The 16,029-nt window shown below is 39.2% G+C and overlaps 1 protein-coding gene across 6 annotated transcripts in view; it reads left to right on the forward strand.

Annotated features, from left to right (window-relative positions):
- The window catches only part of FEZ2 (fasciculation and elongation protein zeta 2), a 73,325-nt gene that overhangs the window by 47,704 nt on the left and 9,592 nt on the right, over positions 1–16,029 (forward strand). The window lies entirely within an intron of this gene.

Raw genomic sequence — 16,029 nt, forward strand, 5'->3', positions numbered from 1 at the left:
GTTGGTTTTATTTTTAGAGTATAATGGCTGGGTAAAGGGATCTCTTTTTCTAAATGGAACATCTCTTTTTAATTTGTGATATCAATAACATGGTCTTACAAATCACAAACTAGCTATTATGGCTAATAGTATGGCTAATAATATGAGTTCTGTTTTTGATAAAGTCTGATTTATTTATCTAAAGAATACTTAGCAGAGAAATAGATCTCATTAACTAGATGCTGATGGAATCCTGGAAATACAGTTCTAGGATGGTGGGCCACCAATAAGCAGTTAACACAAAGAGAGTCTTACCATGTAGCTCATTTATTATGCTGTTATTAGCCTATGAATAAATCCATATTTTTTTAGTGTAATGTTCATTTGTATCTATTTTGAAAGGACATCGCGGCCGGGCACGGTGGCTCACGCCTGTAATCCCAGCACTTTGGGAGGCTGAGGTGGGCTGATCACCTGAGGTCAGGAGTTCGAGACCAGCCTCAACATGGAGAAATCCCGTCTCTACTAAAAGTATAAAATTAGCTGGGCGTGGTGCTGCATGCCTGTAATTCTAGCTACTCTGGAGGCTGAGGCAGGAGAACTGTTTGAACCCAGGAGGCAGAGGTTGTGGTGAGACAAGATGGCGCCATTGCACTCCAGCCTGGGCAACAAGAGCGAAACTCCATCTCAAAAAAAAAAAAAAAAAAAGAAAGGTCATCGCTTATACATTGACTTTGAAAAAAGTTCTCAGATATCTATTACTTTTAAGAAATGGCAGTATTGATTGAATAGGTGTTTATTTAGTCATTCCTAGTGAGTACTCTGAAAAAAACCCCAAACCAACCCACATTTGTTTGAATATACAATCCTAGAAAATTTGCTTTAAAATATTAGGGACACTATTTTGCATTTGCATCTCATGTTTTTAGAACTGGCACCCTTTAAATTGCCCTGTTATGCAAGTGAGATTAAATAAAATGCTTAGTTAAAAAGTCATAGTATGGTTGGTAATTTCTGCCTATTTGCTTTTAGGGATTACATGTAAATCCTCCATTTATTGCTGTTAACACTTGGCTGAGAAAAGTAAATTTATCCCTAGAGGGGTTTAAAGGCTTCGTTTTGAAACTCCCATGTAAAAAGGGTTAGAGTAAATCCATTGTGTAATTTTACATGGCATTTATATTGAGAAATGGATTTGGCAAGGCAACAGTTAGGTCTTACTTCAGCCTTCACTGGTCTTGAAATAGATTCATAGTAACAGTAAATATTTTTCATAATATTGGAACTTTGGAAGTTGCATTTTGCCTGATTTACAATTTGTGTCAAAAATTTTAATCAGTTCAGTAATGGCGTGGCTAAGCTTGCAGTACTAGTTTCCTGTAGCCTTTTAAAGCCTAAAATGCGGCCGGGCGCGGTGGCTCACACCTGTAATCCCAGCACTTTGGGAGGCCAAGGTGGGCAGATCACCTGAGGTCAGGAGTTCAAGACCAGCCTGGCCAACATGGTGAAACTCTGTCTCTACTAAAAAATACAAAAATTAGCTGGGCGTAGTGGCACATGCCTGTAATCTCAGCTACTCGGGAGGCTGAGGCATGAGAATTGCTTGAACCCAGGAGGCGGAGGTTGCAGTGAGCCAAGATTGCTCCACTGTACTCCAGCCTGGGCAACAGAACGAGACTCTGACTCAAAAAAAAAAAAAAAATAAATAAATAAATAAAAAGCCTAAAATGCCAGGGAAAGACCATCCTATCTGTGACACAAGTAGGCTGGAAGTGTGGTAGGTTGCTCAAAAGAAACCCAAAGTGAAATAGGCAGTTGGATAAACAGATTCCAGGAGCTTGCCAAACATTTTACATCACATGCAGTCTTGGCAAGACCTGGTCTCTATGAGTTTGCTATTATCAGTGATACTAATTCCTAAAAAATGGTGACCTCCTTAGAATTGTCATATGTTACCTGTTTTTCCAATAACATCAGTCACTTCTTCTTTTTCCTACCTGAGATATTTTTGTTTTATTAGCAGGACTTGAGGTTTTTCGTTAAGTATAGAATAGCTTCCTTCTATTTTTCTTCATGTATGTTTCACTGAAGCAGTACATCAGTTTGTAGTTGGCATACCACTTAATCTAAAATTGTTACGTTGTTCTCTTTGGTCCAAAGATCCTCTAATGAAATATTGGAGTGGGTGTAGAGCAGAGTTAAACTTGGAGACAGATTTTGTTTTAAATATTTGTTGTGGTGAAAAAAAAATAGAGGGCATAGGGATGCTATTTAGAGCATTAGAAAATTTCATTAGACCATGAAAATATGTGAAATGTTACAGAAAGTATTATCTTACAAAAGTGAAATATGATTTTGATTGGAGTTTTAGGTTTAAAATAACCATAATGCTGTATGTTGGATAAGATGAAACAATATTCATTCATTCAGCAAGGATTTGTGGAGTGCCTTCCTGTGGCAGGTGTTCTTCAAGATACAGTGGGCAGGATGACTCATGATGGTAATTCTAGGACTTTGAGAGGCTGAGGTGGGAGGATCCCTTGAGCCCAGGAGTTTGAGACCAGACTGGGCAATATAGTGAGACCTTGTCTTTACAAAATAAAAATTATAAAATTAGCCAGGTGTGGTGGCATGCTGCACCTGTAGTCCCAACTACTTGGGAATCTGAGGTGAGAGGATTGCTTGAGCCCAGGAGGTTGAGGCTGCAGTGGGCCATGGTCACACCATTCCACTTACAGCCTGACCCTGTCTCAAACAAAAAACAAAAAAACCACAGTGGCGAATAGAATAGAATAGATGAGGCCCATCCCATGCCTTCCTGGAGCTTATAGTCTAATGACGGAGAAAGGCAATAAACAAGGAAAAAATGAATAGATGATGGAATTTTAGTAATAAGTAAAGGCCATGAAGAAAACCAAAGGCTGGGTGAGGCGGTAGATAGTGATGCTGTTGGGAAGCTGTTTTGGAGAGTGTCACTACACCACTGCTTCTCCTCATTGACAAGGGAGGCTGCCTAGTCCCTTTCCAATTCTCCATTTGAAGAGGAGGTTAGAGGAGTGGACCTCTTTGGGAAATGCAACTCAAGAGAGCGGCAGGCTTTATATTTCCTCTGTCCTTTTTTGCAGCATCTGGAGGAGCAGAGGATGGGGGTTAGAGAGTGGTTAAAGGGCACTGTCCAGTTATCACTATGGTGACCTACATGTATTTCTTTGTGCTGACCATGCTGTTTTGGATGACACTTCTTTATATTCAATGCTCTTCTTCTGGAATAAAATTCCTTACCTGCTTCTTCTGTCCACTTGGGGGATTTTTTTTTCACTCATCCTTGAAAATCATGGCCAAGCATTGTCTTCCTTTCTCAGAACCTTCCTTGATGACTCTGTCTCCAATGCAGAGTTGACTACTCTCTCTTTTTAGAGGGATTAGTGTTATTCCTCTTTAGTATTTCTATTATCACTGTTGTATCATACTGCAATTTTTTGTTTTCATGCCTATCTCTGTTTTATGTCCCTAAGGATAAGAAATTTAACTTTACTTTCTTGGTATTCGTAGATCCAACCTTAGGTACCTAATAAATTTCTGCTGAATGAATGAGTGAACGAAAGATAAACTTGCAAATGTATATTTCTATCTTGGATCTTTCTGCCAGGTGTCAAACCCACGGGTGATGAATAGAATATTGACTAAGAGCTTTGGGTTAAGAGCTGTGTTTGAATCTTGGTCCTACATACAGACGGCTTTGAATTTTGGAGAGATTAAATGAAATAATGTATGTAAGATTAGCAAACATAGCAAACACCATGAGTAAATGCTAATTATTATATATGTCCAACTGCCTACTAGACAATTCCCTTTGGATATCTTGTAGGAGTCTGAAATTTATACTATTAAACCAAAGTTACCATTTTCCTAAAATTGAATTATTTTCTTTTGTTTAGCAAAACTAGCTTGTCCACTCACTGAAACCGATAGAATTTCCCAGTCAAAGAATATAGAGTTTTAAATGGCTTTAAATGACCAGCTTTTCAAATTATTCTGTAGAAATGTAGCCCAGTAGAGCGTAAGAGTGACCATTTTCCCACACCTCCCGCCAACAGTGGATATTAAGAGCTTTTGAATATACACTGCATAGGCAAACAATGGGTTTGATCTATTGACCATTTGTATTCTTTTATGAGTTGCCTATTATATTTATATGCCTGTTATGAGATGTTTTCATATTTATTTGTGAGGGTACACATACTTTTGATATTGAAGTACCACACTGTGTTGTTATCATTGGCTTAAACCTCTCTTCTAACAGAGTGCAAGCTCTTTAAAGGCTCATTCACACTGCTTTCCCAGCACCTCACCTAATTTCTTGTTCTTCGCACATCACTTAATGCATGTTTGTTGAATTGAAGCTTCAGTGTACAGGAGATTGAATCCCGGAGGATTTAGATATGTAGTATTTGAATTATTATTGTTCTATCGGAGATTTTTACTGGGGGAGCCAGGCTTCTGTTATATCAAACATTCACAGGTCATTGAATTTCAGTAGCAGTTCTCATGAATACAAGAATAGGTTGAACAACACCAGGTTATGTTGTAATTTAGTAGTTGCTATTCATCTAGTGTTATCTGAAGTTGTCTGGGCATTATGGCCTACCTGCTTAGCATCATAACTTAGTAAACTTATATGTATGAAAATGGAATACTTACTCTCTGAGTATCTAGTAACAAATCTTTGAATTGAATGTCACATGTAAGGTTGTTTATGCCAAGTCTTATTGAGAAGATAGGAATCGATAGTCTTTGCTGTTTTTCATAATGACATTGAACTTTCAAGAGAGAATTTCTACTGTGTTACACTCATCACCATCAAAAATGCATGACTGCGTCAGTCAACCCTGAAAAAGTTTATACTGACAACTTTTGGGATATTAGCAATCAGTGACTAATGGTAGTAGAGAAAAGAAAAAACTGTAAAACGAATCACATTACCCTAATTTATTGCTTTTCGGGGGTTAGGGAGAGAATTGCTTAAGGATGGGGGAGAGCTATGGCTTAGATGATATACACTCTTTGTTGTATATATTTTCTTTCACAGATACATTGCTCCGTTTCTGTGACTCAGCTCATGTTATAATATGACTGATAGCCTTTATTTGGGGCTTCTGTTTAAAACAACATGGACCTGGCTTTTTCCCCCCTTCTTTTTAATTTGGAATTTTTTAACAGCACATTTGCTGAGATGATTTAGACCAGGGATTGTCAAGGCAGACTACTGTCCAAGGGCTAAATCAACTCTTCACCTGTTTTATGAATACAGTTTTACTGGAACACAGCTATGTTCATTCATTTATGTATCATCTGTAGCAGCTTTGGGGCTATATGGACAGAGTTGAGTGGTTGCCGTAGAGACTGTGTGGCTTACAAAGCCTAAAATAATTAATGCCTGGCTCTTTACAGAAAAAGTTTGCCAATCTCTGATTTAGACTTAGTAAAATTAAAAAGTAGAACAAAAAGTTATGAACTCCAGTTAAGTGAGTTTGCATAGATAAAAAGAGTACTGTAATGTGTCTATAATTTGTATTTAAAAGATTACTTTGTTTTATCTTGAGATTATGTTGAGTTGTTCCTTTTCTTGGGGCCCCTTCAGCAGCAGCCTGAGCGATAGTGACACCTTGGCCAGCCAATCTCCAAGCTACGTGTGGCAGCTTCTTGCCTAACAGCAGACCTCTGTGCTGTGTGTGTCTGAATCCCGGTAGCTAGGTAAAGAGAGCGAGCAGGTAGACCAGTGTTCTCTAAATATGGAGACAAACAAAAGGAATAAAAATGTTGTATTATACACAGTGATAAAATGTGGTTTTAAAAGAAGGTTAGAGGAGAAGTGGAAAAGGCACTGAGTTTTTTCCCCTTTATCTTTTTTTTTTTTTGAGACGGAGTCTCACTCAGCCACTCATGCTGGAGTGCATTGGCGCGATCTCGGCTCACTGCAACCTCCGCATCCTGGATTCCAGCGATTCTCCTGCCTCAGCTTCCCGAGTAGTGGGATTACACGTGTGGGCCACCCCGCCTGGCTAACTTGTGTATTTTTTTTTTTTTTAGTAGAGATGGGGTTTCACCATGTTGGCCAGGCTTGTCTCGAACTCCTGATCTCAGGTGATCCACCTGCCTTGGCCTCCCAGTGTGCTGGGATTACAGGAGTGAGCCACAGTGCCCAGCCTTTTCCCCCTTTATCTAAGCAGTGGTGCTTGAGATACTAATTTCTACCTGGTATACATTCTTTTTTTTTTTTTTTTTTTTGAGACAGGGTCTCGCTCTGTTGCCCGGTCTGGAGTGCAGTGGTGCCATCTGGGCCAACTGCAGCCTCTACCTCTTGGGTTCAAGCGGTTCTCCTGCCTCAGCCTCCTGAGTAGCTGGGATGACAGGCGCCCGCCACCACGCCCGGCTAATTTTTGTATTTTAGTAGAGATGGGGTTTCACCAAGTTGGCCAGGATGGTCTTGAACTACTGGCCTCAAGTGATCCGCCCACCTTGGCCTCCCAAAGTGCTGGGATTACAGGCGTGAGCAACCGTGCCCGGCTCTGATTTACATTCTTGAATGTAAATATTGACACATTTTAACAATAATTTGTTGGTGATATTTGATAGTATCTTGCTGCATTTTCTTTAGTGCAGAGCATTTACTAAAAATTACTATTAGCATGATAGAAGGTCATTGTATGGTGGAGAGAAACTTGGATATATAATGGCTATTATTTTAATGATTCAAACCTATGAATTACTTTAGATGTGGAACAAATTTGTTTTTTGAAAAATAATATTAGCTAGAGAAATATGTGTCGTCATCAGTTTTTGATATATTTTTATCATCTACTCTTTGTTTTCTGCAATGGTTTTTGGTGGTAGGCTGGTAATAGTGAACTTTCATGATCCAGCAGTTAATGTAGTAAAAATCAGGAGTCCATTCTTGACTTCTTTATGTCTTAGAGAGGTCATTGTTAATATAAACAAGTTCACATACAAGCTGTAATATGCCAGGAAATTGTATTCTTCTTGTATACAGTCTTGTGCCACATAGTGATATTTTGGTCATCATGGACTGCGTATAGATAGATGATGGAGTCAGGATTATAATGCTGTATTTTTACTGTACTTTTTCTATGTTTATCTACATTTAGATACACAAATACTTACCATTGTGTTACTGTTGTCTGCATTATTGAGTACGGTAACAGGCTGTATAGGTTTGTAGCCTAGGAGCAGTAGGCTATATACCATGTAGCCTAGGTATGGAGTAGGCTATACAGTTATGTAGGTTTGTGTAAGTACACTCTGTCATGGTCTATACAACGACAAAGTTGCCTGACTCATTTCTTCGAATGTATCCTCGTTTTTAAGCAGCACATGACTGTACTTAGAGTATTTATGTTTCAGGAAGGAATTTCTAAAATTGCCAAGATCAATTATGATATTCTGGTTTTAGTGGTTTTGAAAATATTTGGCAATAATTAATTTAGTTTCCACATTAATATTAAGTTACATAAAAAATCTTAAAAAGATCTTCAAAGATAAAAATTATTTAATGCTAATTTTGAAGATCTTTGTATTATATTTTTTTCTGTCATAAAAATAAACTTATATAACAGGTGTTTAATATTGAAGATTTTCAAGTGTGTATCTGCTTTGGTATAATGTATATTTTCTAATTTACTTAGATCTGTTTTTTTTAAAAAAAAATTTTGATAGAATTTGCTTTTATAACTGCTTTATAATTCACATTAAAATTATTTGAAGTATTAAAACAAGATATTACTTTTACAACTTAAATAATAACTATTTGAATATTTTTACTCTAAATTTTTTACACTTGTTTCCTCGTTTTGATTATTTTAATTTATTAAAAATTAAACCTACTGTTTTATAAATTAATGTTTGAAAATCATATTCAAGCTATTGAAAATGACGTGATTTATAAGGAACAATAATTATGTTTTCATTTTGCTTTCGTTTGAACCTCCTGAGTATAAAGAATATTAATGAAGTAAGAGTAGATTAGCGTAAGAGTCAGAAATAGATGAAAAGCATTCCTCGATTGCTTTTTCAAACCTTTTTTCTGACATTGAGCTTTGATACTGAGATTTTTAGATGATTTCCTGGCCAGTTAGAAATCTGTACCAGTTGGTGTCAGGTGAGGCTGAGAAACAAGTTTGGTAGCAGGAATAGTGTAAATTTCCTGGGCCCTTTGTTATCTTGCTTTTCCCTGTCTTGGATGTTGCTTTCTGTGAAGTTGGTTGCACTGGTGAATATGCTGTGTGTAGAATAAGCTGATATATTTAGGATACCAGAGAAGAACTAACAAACTATAGCGCTGTATCTGATTCTTGTTCACTTTTATGTAGCATGGTGTTCTCTAGCTCTTTTCTTTTTTTTTTTTTTTTTTTTTGGATTGGAGTCTCACTCTGTCGCCCAGGCTGGAGTGCAGTGGTGCAATCTCGGCTCACTGCAAGCTCCACCTCCCGGGTTCACGCCATTCTCCTGCCTCAGCCTCTCCGAGTAGCTGGGACTACAGGCGCCCGCCACCACGCCCTGCTAATTTTTTGTATTTTTAATAGAGACGGGGTTTCACCGTAGTCTCGATCTCCTGACCTCGTGATCCGCCCGCCTCGGCCTCCCAAAGTGCTGGGATTATAGCGTGAGCCACTGCGCCCGGCCGCTCTTTTCTTTTTATTGTTCAGAAAGACCGAATTATTTAAATGTTAACTTGTTTTCTGTTTAAGCTTTTTTGCTGATTCTATGCTTAGTCATAGATAGTAATGTCTCTTCTTTATGTTGTTTTCAGTCCTATCAGCTAGGAACTATAATCGGGGATTTATTCTTTCTCAGCTGCAATTTTATTTATATTAGAAGAACTTGAAATGCTGTTTTTGCTGTTCTGGAGAAAAGTAGAAATGTGTGGTTATTTCTCTTTGGGAGTTGTGTCTAAAATATTGTTCTAGCCTTTTTATTTTCAGGAATTATAGCCAATACTTTTTTGAATATTGATATTTGCTGAGCACTTTGCTAGGTACTTGCATAGATTATTCCATGTAACCTTCACAACAACTCTATAAAGAAGGTATTGTTATTATTTCCATTTCATAAACGAGTAAACAAAAGCTTAACAGGGACCTTAGCTCACAGAACCAGCATGCGCTGGAATGAGGATGTGGAGTTATTTAGAGGTGGATGGAAGGATCCTTGGCTTGAATTTTTCTTTTCTGAGCTTTGCGAGGATGTTGTAAATGGGCCTTGGGGATCTTGGCCCATTTCTTTGTCTTTCAGATTTTGGTGAATTTTTATAAATCTATATCCTATATAAATAGGATACATTGTTGCTACTGGTTTTGTCTGAGAAAAGTTTCCAGATAAGGACTGATTTTGAGACTTTCAATACATACTTATGCCAGGGAAGGAAACAACCACGAGGCAGTGGTGAGTATTCTCAGCGTAAATAGTGGTGATGAAGCTGTGTATTGAATACCCTCTTCCTCCGTCCTTGCCACATTTGGCATTTGTCAGTAGCGAGGGCAACAATGAGGTAAATACTGTAATGCTTAATCATTTTCCTGCTCACAAGTAGGCTCCTATCAAAAATTCCATTCTGAGAGGGGGCATTTTATAGCACTATTAACTCCTTCCTAAAGATGTAGTGGGAAATGGATGAATCAATTACAAAATAACTTCAGATTCAGAATTTTCACCAGCTCTTCACTTTGAATTTGAACACTTGGATTCTTTATTTCAAACTTGGAAATGGTAGATTAAATGAGGGAGGATTGGGTTTTCTGATATACTACATTATTGCAGTTATTTAAATTAAACTGTAACAAATTGTTTTTTCTTTTCTTTTAAAAATTATTTACTTATTTATTTATCAACAAATCTTTAATATCCTTCATTTCATTCAGCATTCATAACCCTGAGACTTAGTTCTGTTGGTGCTTTGATATGTCTGTGGTACTTTAACCTTGAGAAATGTTAACAAAGAAATGCTTCCCTCCGTTCTCCCTCCCACTCTGTCTCCCTCCTCCCCTACCCCTTCTGTCTCTCCCTCTCCTTGTCCTCCTACTTATAAAATTTAAGCATAGAGAAAATCTTCCCTCTGGCCCAGTTAAGCACCATAAGCACCTAATAATACCGCATCTGCTTTCAAGGTTGTAAATGTAGTGTTTCTAAATGAGGTGACGTTTACTAAAAAGTATATTTAACCTGCCTCTGAGGTTTTATCTTTTTAAAATTCATTTTGCCTTCCAAAAGGGTGTATTATTTTTTGGAATTTACAGGGCAGCTATAAAACAGAATGCACAGTATGCTCTACACAGCTCGTTTCCTGTTTCTTCCTGGTCTCACTGCCCTGGTCTCTATTTTCCTTTATCCTTCTAGTTCACTGATCTTCTACTTGCTACTCTTTGATTATCCTAGCTAGGGGTTTGAGATTTCTTTTTTTTTTTTTTTTTTGAGACAGAGTCTCGCTCTGTTGCTGGAGTGCAATGGTGTGATCTTGGCTCACTGCAACCTCCGCCTCCCGGGTTCAAGTGATTCTCCTGCCTGAACCTCTCGAGTAGCTGGGATTACGGGCACCCGCCACCACGTCCGGCTAATTTTTGTACTTTTAGTAGAGATGAGGTTTCACCAGGTTGACCAGGCTGGTCTTGAACTCTTGATGTCAGGTGATCCACCCACCTCGGCCTCCCAAAGTGCTGGGATTACAGGCGTGAGCCTCTGTGCCTGGCCAGGGTTTGAGATTTCTTAGTCACTCCATTCTTTTATGTTTTACAGACTGCACCAACAAGATTATTTCATTAATCTCATCTTACTTTCCTAGACTAGATTCTTCAGTGGACTTTTCCAGAACTCCATGGTTCACTCTTCTGAAAAATAACTTGATGTTCTGTCGTGTCATCTTTATTCTGTTCATACTGAACTTATTTTGGGCTTTTTTTTTTTTTTCCTTTCTCTCCTGCAAGAAGTCAAGACACCTCATGATATGGTGAAAAGATCACAGGCTCTAATGCTCTTGGGTTCTGGTGTTAGGAGTGTCACAACCTCAGCTTATGAGACGTTTAAAAATGCCTGCTATGGCCCAGGCACTATGCAAGCTGCGGGGATGGAGAGATGCCTAAGACCTGTCTCTCCCTTCAGAGTGTAGTCATTTGCTCATAAGAAAATGAAGCCACTGGACTCTGAATGTATCATCTGGCTGTGCAGTTCTGCCATTCTGGAGCATTCATTTTAGTCCTACAGCGAGAGAGAGAGAGAGAGTGTGCGCACGCACACACGCACGTGCGTGTATCTATGCATATGTGTGTGTTTTTAATTTGCTTTCTTAATAATGGATCTTTTTGATTGAATGAATTCATAGACTCATAGGATTTACAAATAAGAAGACATTTAAAGTTAATATGATTTAATCCTCTGTTTTACAGGTGAGGAAACAGGCCTTAGCAGTAAAGTGACTGCCCTCCTGTCACACAATTAGTGGCAAACTGGGAAAGAACCCAGATCTTCGATTTCTAATTCAGCACTTTTCTGTCCAAGTTGACTGTTTAAAAATTTTCTGATTCTAAGACTTTTGCCTTAGATATGATTCCTGGTTTCATACAGAAATCTGGAAGTGTCCCACTGGTATTGGTAATGATCGCTGTAGTGTTTTGCAGGTTAAGTCACTGTGACTATCAGTCAGATGCCTCCTACATACTGAAGTCTGGTTTTTGCTTTTTGGAGCATATGAAAGAAGTATCTGACTTTTTTTTTCCTGTCCTTAAGGATTTTGAGAACTTGAGTTGAATTTATGAAAAATTAACGTAACCAGAATTTTCATTTTTCTTTATTGTTTCTCTTTAGATTTTGTGCCCTCTACCTCCCCATTAAAAATATGTTGATTACTTTCCTTTTTTTTTTTTTTTGAGACGGAGTCTCGCTCTGTCGCCCAGGCTGGAGTGCAGTGGCGCTATCTCAGCTCACTGCAAGCTCTGCCTCCCGGGTTCACACCATTCTCCTGCCTCAGCCTCTCCGAGTAGCTGGGACTACAGACGCCCGCCACCGCGTCTGGCTAATTTTTTGTATTTTTAGTAGAGACGGTGTTTCATTGTGTTAGCCAGGATGGTCTCGATCTCCTGAACTTTTCTTATACTATTAGGCAAACATTAATTGATCCACAGGTGTGTCCCCGGCATGGGTGTTAAGGTTGTAGAATCAATTTCAGTTTTCCAGGAATGTGCTGCCCATGGGTTGCAGATTGAGATGATGAACCATCCAATGTGCTTTAGTGCGGTGATTCTCAACCAGGCCAATTTTGCCCCCCACGGGACATGAGTCAATGTCTGAAAACATTTATTGTTGTCACAACTGGGCAGGGTAGGGAAGGATGGGGGTGGTACTGCTGGCATCCTGGTGAACAGAGACTGGAGGTGCTAGTAGAGATCCCACCCCTCTACACTGACCCCTGTGACAAGAATGATCTGACTGGAAATGTCAGTAGTATCAACATGGAGAAACCTAGGTACAGGGTGTGATAATTGCTATATTCAAAACAACTACCATGTTTTTAGTGTTTTCTGAGCCTGGCTTTGTTCTTTGGTCAAGGTGGACGTATATTACTATTGCCCCTAGCTAGGTTTAGGGGTCTGGGAAGGCTGAGTTGCACCCGGAGGTCAAGTAGAAGGAGGAGGGAACAGGCACAGACAGCAGAGGGGGTGGTGTGTGCCACCATTTGGAGAGGACAGTTAGGGACATCTGGGGAAATGAAGGCTGCTCATTATGGTGAAAGCTAGAAGGTGAGGGAGCAAGAAACTCAAGAAGAGGCTATGGAAATTGCACAGTGGAAGCTGGAAAATGGATGGCGTTGTACGACATTCTGAGGCACCTGGTTTTTGTTTAAAGGCTGTAGAGAACCAAAAATGGATTTTAGGTGAGGTAGTTACATGTTTGGGTTTGTCTGTTTTGGAAGAGAACTTAAGTGGTTTCAAGGAGAACTAATTGGAAGGAGGCAACTGGAGATAAGTTAATTAGGAGGCTGTTGCAGCCATTTCATGTAAGAATTGAGCCAGGGAAGTGAAAGTAGGGATGGAAATATAAATAGTTGAATTTCAGAGATATTGGTGAGGTTGATTGGTTCGGACACCAAAGAAGGGAGGAGTTAGGGTCAGGTCATTGATTGTTGATGAGGGCAAGCATAGATAAAGCACATGTGCCCCTTTCCCAAAGGGAGGTATGTAAGTCATGTCAGCAGTACCTGCTTCTAGCTTCAAGCCCAGCAAATGAGGGGATGTCTCTCTTTTCCGTCAACCTATGGTCCGAAAGTTAAGCCAGCCATTGCAACACATTGGCACACAATGAGGGAGAGAAGACAGGGTTGCTGCAATAAAATCTTATAAAAAGGAGGAGAGAATGGACATATTCCATAGATGCTGTGTTCCATCCCATTGAATGAGAATTGCAAGACTCCTGCACACTAGCTGTGGTGTGAACTCCCGAGTTGGCCAGGTTGGCTGCTTTTGGTTTTGTTCTCTGAGAAGATCTCCCTTGTCCAGTGTTCTTTGTGGCTTATCTAGGATGGGTGTATGTCATATTTCAGCTCAGATGTCATCTCCTCAGACAGCTTTTCTGTGACGTCCGAGTAGAAAGTAGGCATCCAGTTTTTAATCGCCTTGTTGGAGCTAGGGATAGGGCGTGTGTTAGTTATCTGCAGCATTCAGTTCATTTACGTGTTGTGCTTTTTGTGCCCCCTTATGCTGGAATGTAAGGTCGGGAGGGTGGGAGGGGCCTTGGCTGATGTGTTCACTCTGAATCTCTAATACCTGGAATGGTATCTGGCTCAGGATGTTTTTTGAAAGAAAGAGGAAATGAATGAGAGAGGAGAATAAAATGCTGAAGGAGGAACTGGTTTTTAAATTTTTTTGTTTGTGTATTGGTGGGGAAGAGGACATTGAATTCAGTTGGATATGAGTTTTAGAAATATTGATATTAAATATAGACAGGAACATAGGCTTGTCAGTAGGCCATTAAACATACAATAGGTACAGATGTCCAATTGGCCATTAAACATGCAGAGTGAAGCTCAGGGAAATTACAGTAAAGATCGCTAACATGTACTGAGCTTTGCCATGTGCCAGTCTCTGTTCTTAGCACTTTACTGATCTTAGTAAAGCGGAGCTATCAATTTATCGAAGCAGAAGCTGAAGGTATTGAGTGGTAATGCCCAGAGGGGGTGCATGATAATTAAATAGGGACAGAATCCAGAGGCACAGCAGCATCTGAGACGTGAGTCAAGAAAGAGGCACAAGATCCTAGGGAACACTGGCGTTTAAGGCATGAGTGAAGAAAGTGGCCCCTCTTTGAAGTAGCAACTAGAGAGCAGGAGGGTTGGGGTGAGGGAAATCTGGGAGAGTGTAGTGTCTCTGAATCCAAGGAAGCAGTTCAGGGAGGAGGGATTCCTGGATGTCTCAGAGATCTGAAAAGTGGCCGTGGTCTTCCGGATCAAATAAATGATGTTGGGAAGAGCTGTTTCAGGAAACCCTTGGGAAAGGAAATAGGTTGAGGGTTTGAGAATTTCGGGTTGCTGTCAGGAAGGAGCTAGTAGAGAGGGAGAGTTTGGAAATGCAGTGGAGGGAGAACATTGATGCTGCCTGACTTCTGGGGAGGTGGGAGTTGATGGCAACTGAAGCGTTTGATGGGGGGACGTTCTCAGACATAGATTTTAGTTTTTTTTTTTTTTTTTTTCCTGTAGAACCTTCTGATTTCCTTGTTCTGTAATTTTTCAACGGATCAAGAGGCGATTGAACTATACATGCTGCACGTTGCTTCCCTGGTTCATTGCCAGTGAAAGAGCTGGGGACAGTAGGGCCTTGTCGGCTGCAGCCACTGACTAAGCAGCCATCGGCAGCAAGGACAGAGGTTCTGCTGCATTCCTTACTTTACCTTCTTTCACTGGCATCAGCTGTTAGTTTTGTTTTTCCAGGTTACCTTGGCTTCCCATGGTTGCATTTTCACTAATTTCCCCTAAGCCTAGCATTCTGGTGGCACAAAAGCCATCTTTCACAAGTAGTCAGGCTATCAGTAGTGAGATGGCTCAGTAATGTCTGCAACCACACATTTAATAAAGAAAACCTAAATTACATCTGCATCTTACAAAATGGAAACTGTATCAACTTTTGTTTTTTTCTAGTGACAGGAATTGGCTTTCTGATTGGAAAAATAAAGCTAGTGTTTTTGGAATGTGCTCTCCAAATAAAAAGTGTGTCTTAAGTTTCCTGATATGTGGATTCTGAAACTTTTTATCTTGCTTTAGATTTTATGAATTTGTATCTAGCTTAAACATGCCCATAGATAATGGAGCCAGGTAATATAGACTAAGTACTTAAAAACAAGTTCTTTTCTGTTTGTCACATTTGAAAGAAAATATATTTTATGAAAATAATTAAAAAAAAACTGACTTGGTTATTTGAAAATAGTTTCTCATAATTGTTATTATATACTCTGAAGCCTAAGATGTTATCTCATTTGATAATCTGTTTAAAAAATATGAATGAATTATGATAGCATTGGAAAAATTTACAGAAATAGTTTTCTGTAGGTTTTTGTTTTATAACTAGCCTCCTCCATCAAAGCTAATAGTTATGCTTTCAGTGAAGTGAGGAGTAGTCAGCAAAGTATCTTGACTAGACGTTTGATTCTTGCTGAAGCAAAACTGGCTTGCAAATCTGGGAAAGGCTAGGTAGGGAAGATGGATGGTTTAGGAGGAGAGGCATATTTGTACAGTCTCCTGTAAGGTAGTAAAATTTGGAACTCAGATTTTCAGTAACTCCACAGAGTTACGTGACTGATAACAGAAGCACATAGCTCCCTCAGTGATTCAGCCTGTTGGCATTTCTTAGCTTTTTGTTATCAAGACTTCTTTACACTCTTAAAATTTATCGAGGACCCCAAGAAACTTAATATTTGCTATGTTACAAATTAAAAGTGATAAAATTAAAAATATAAATTCTTGAAAAATACCAAAAATAAATTCATTATAAAGAGCAT

This window comes from Hylobates moloch, unplaced genomic scaffold (genome assembly GCF_009828535.3).
Source record: "Hylobates moloch isolate HMO894 unplaced genomic scaffold, HMol_V3 SCAFFOLD_15, whole genome shotgun sequence".
NCBI classification, from domain to species: domain Eukaryota; kingdom Metazoa; phylum Chordata; class Mammalia; order Primates; family Hylobatidae; genus Hylobates; species Hylobates moloch.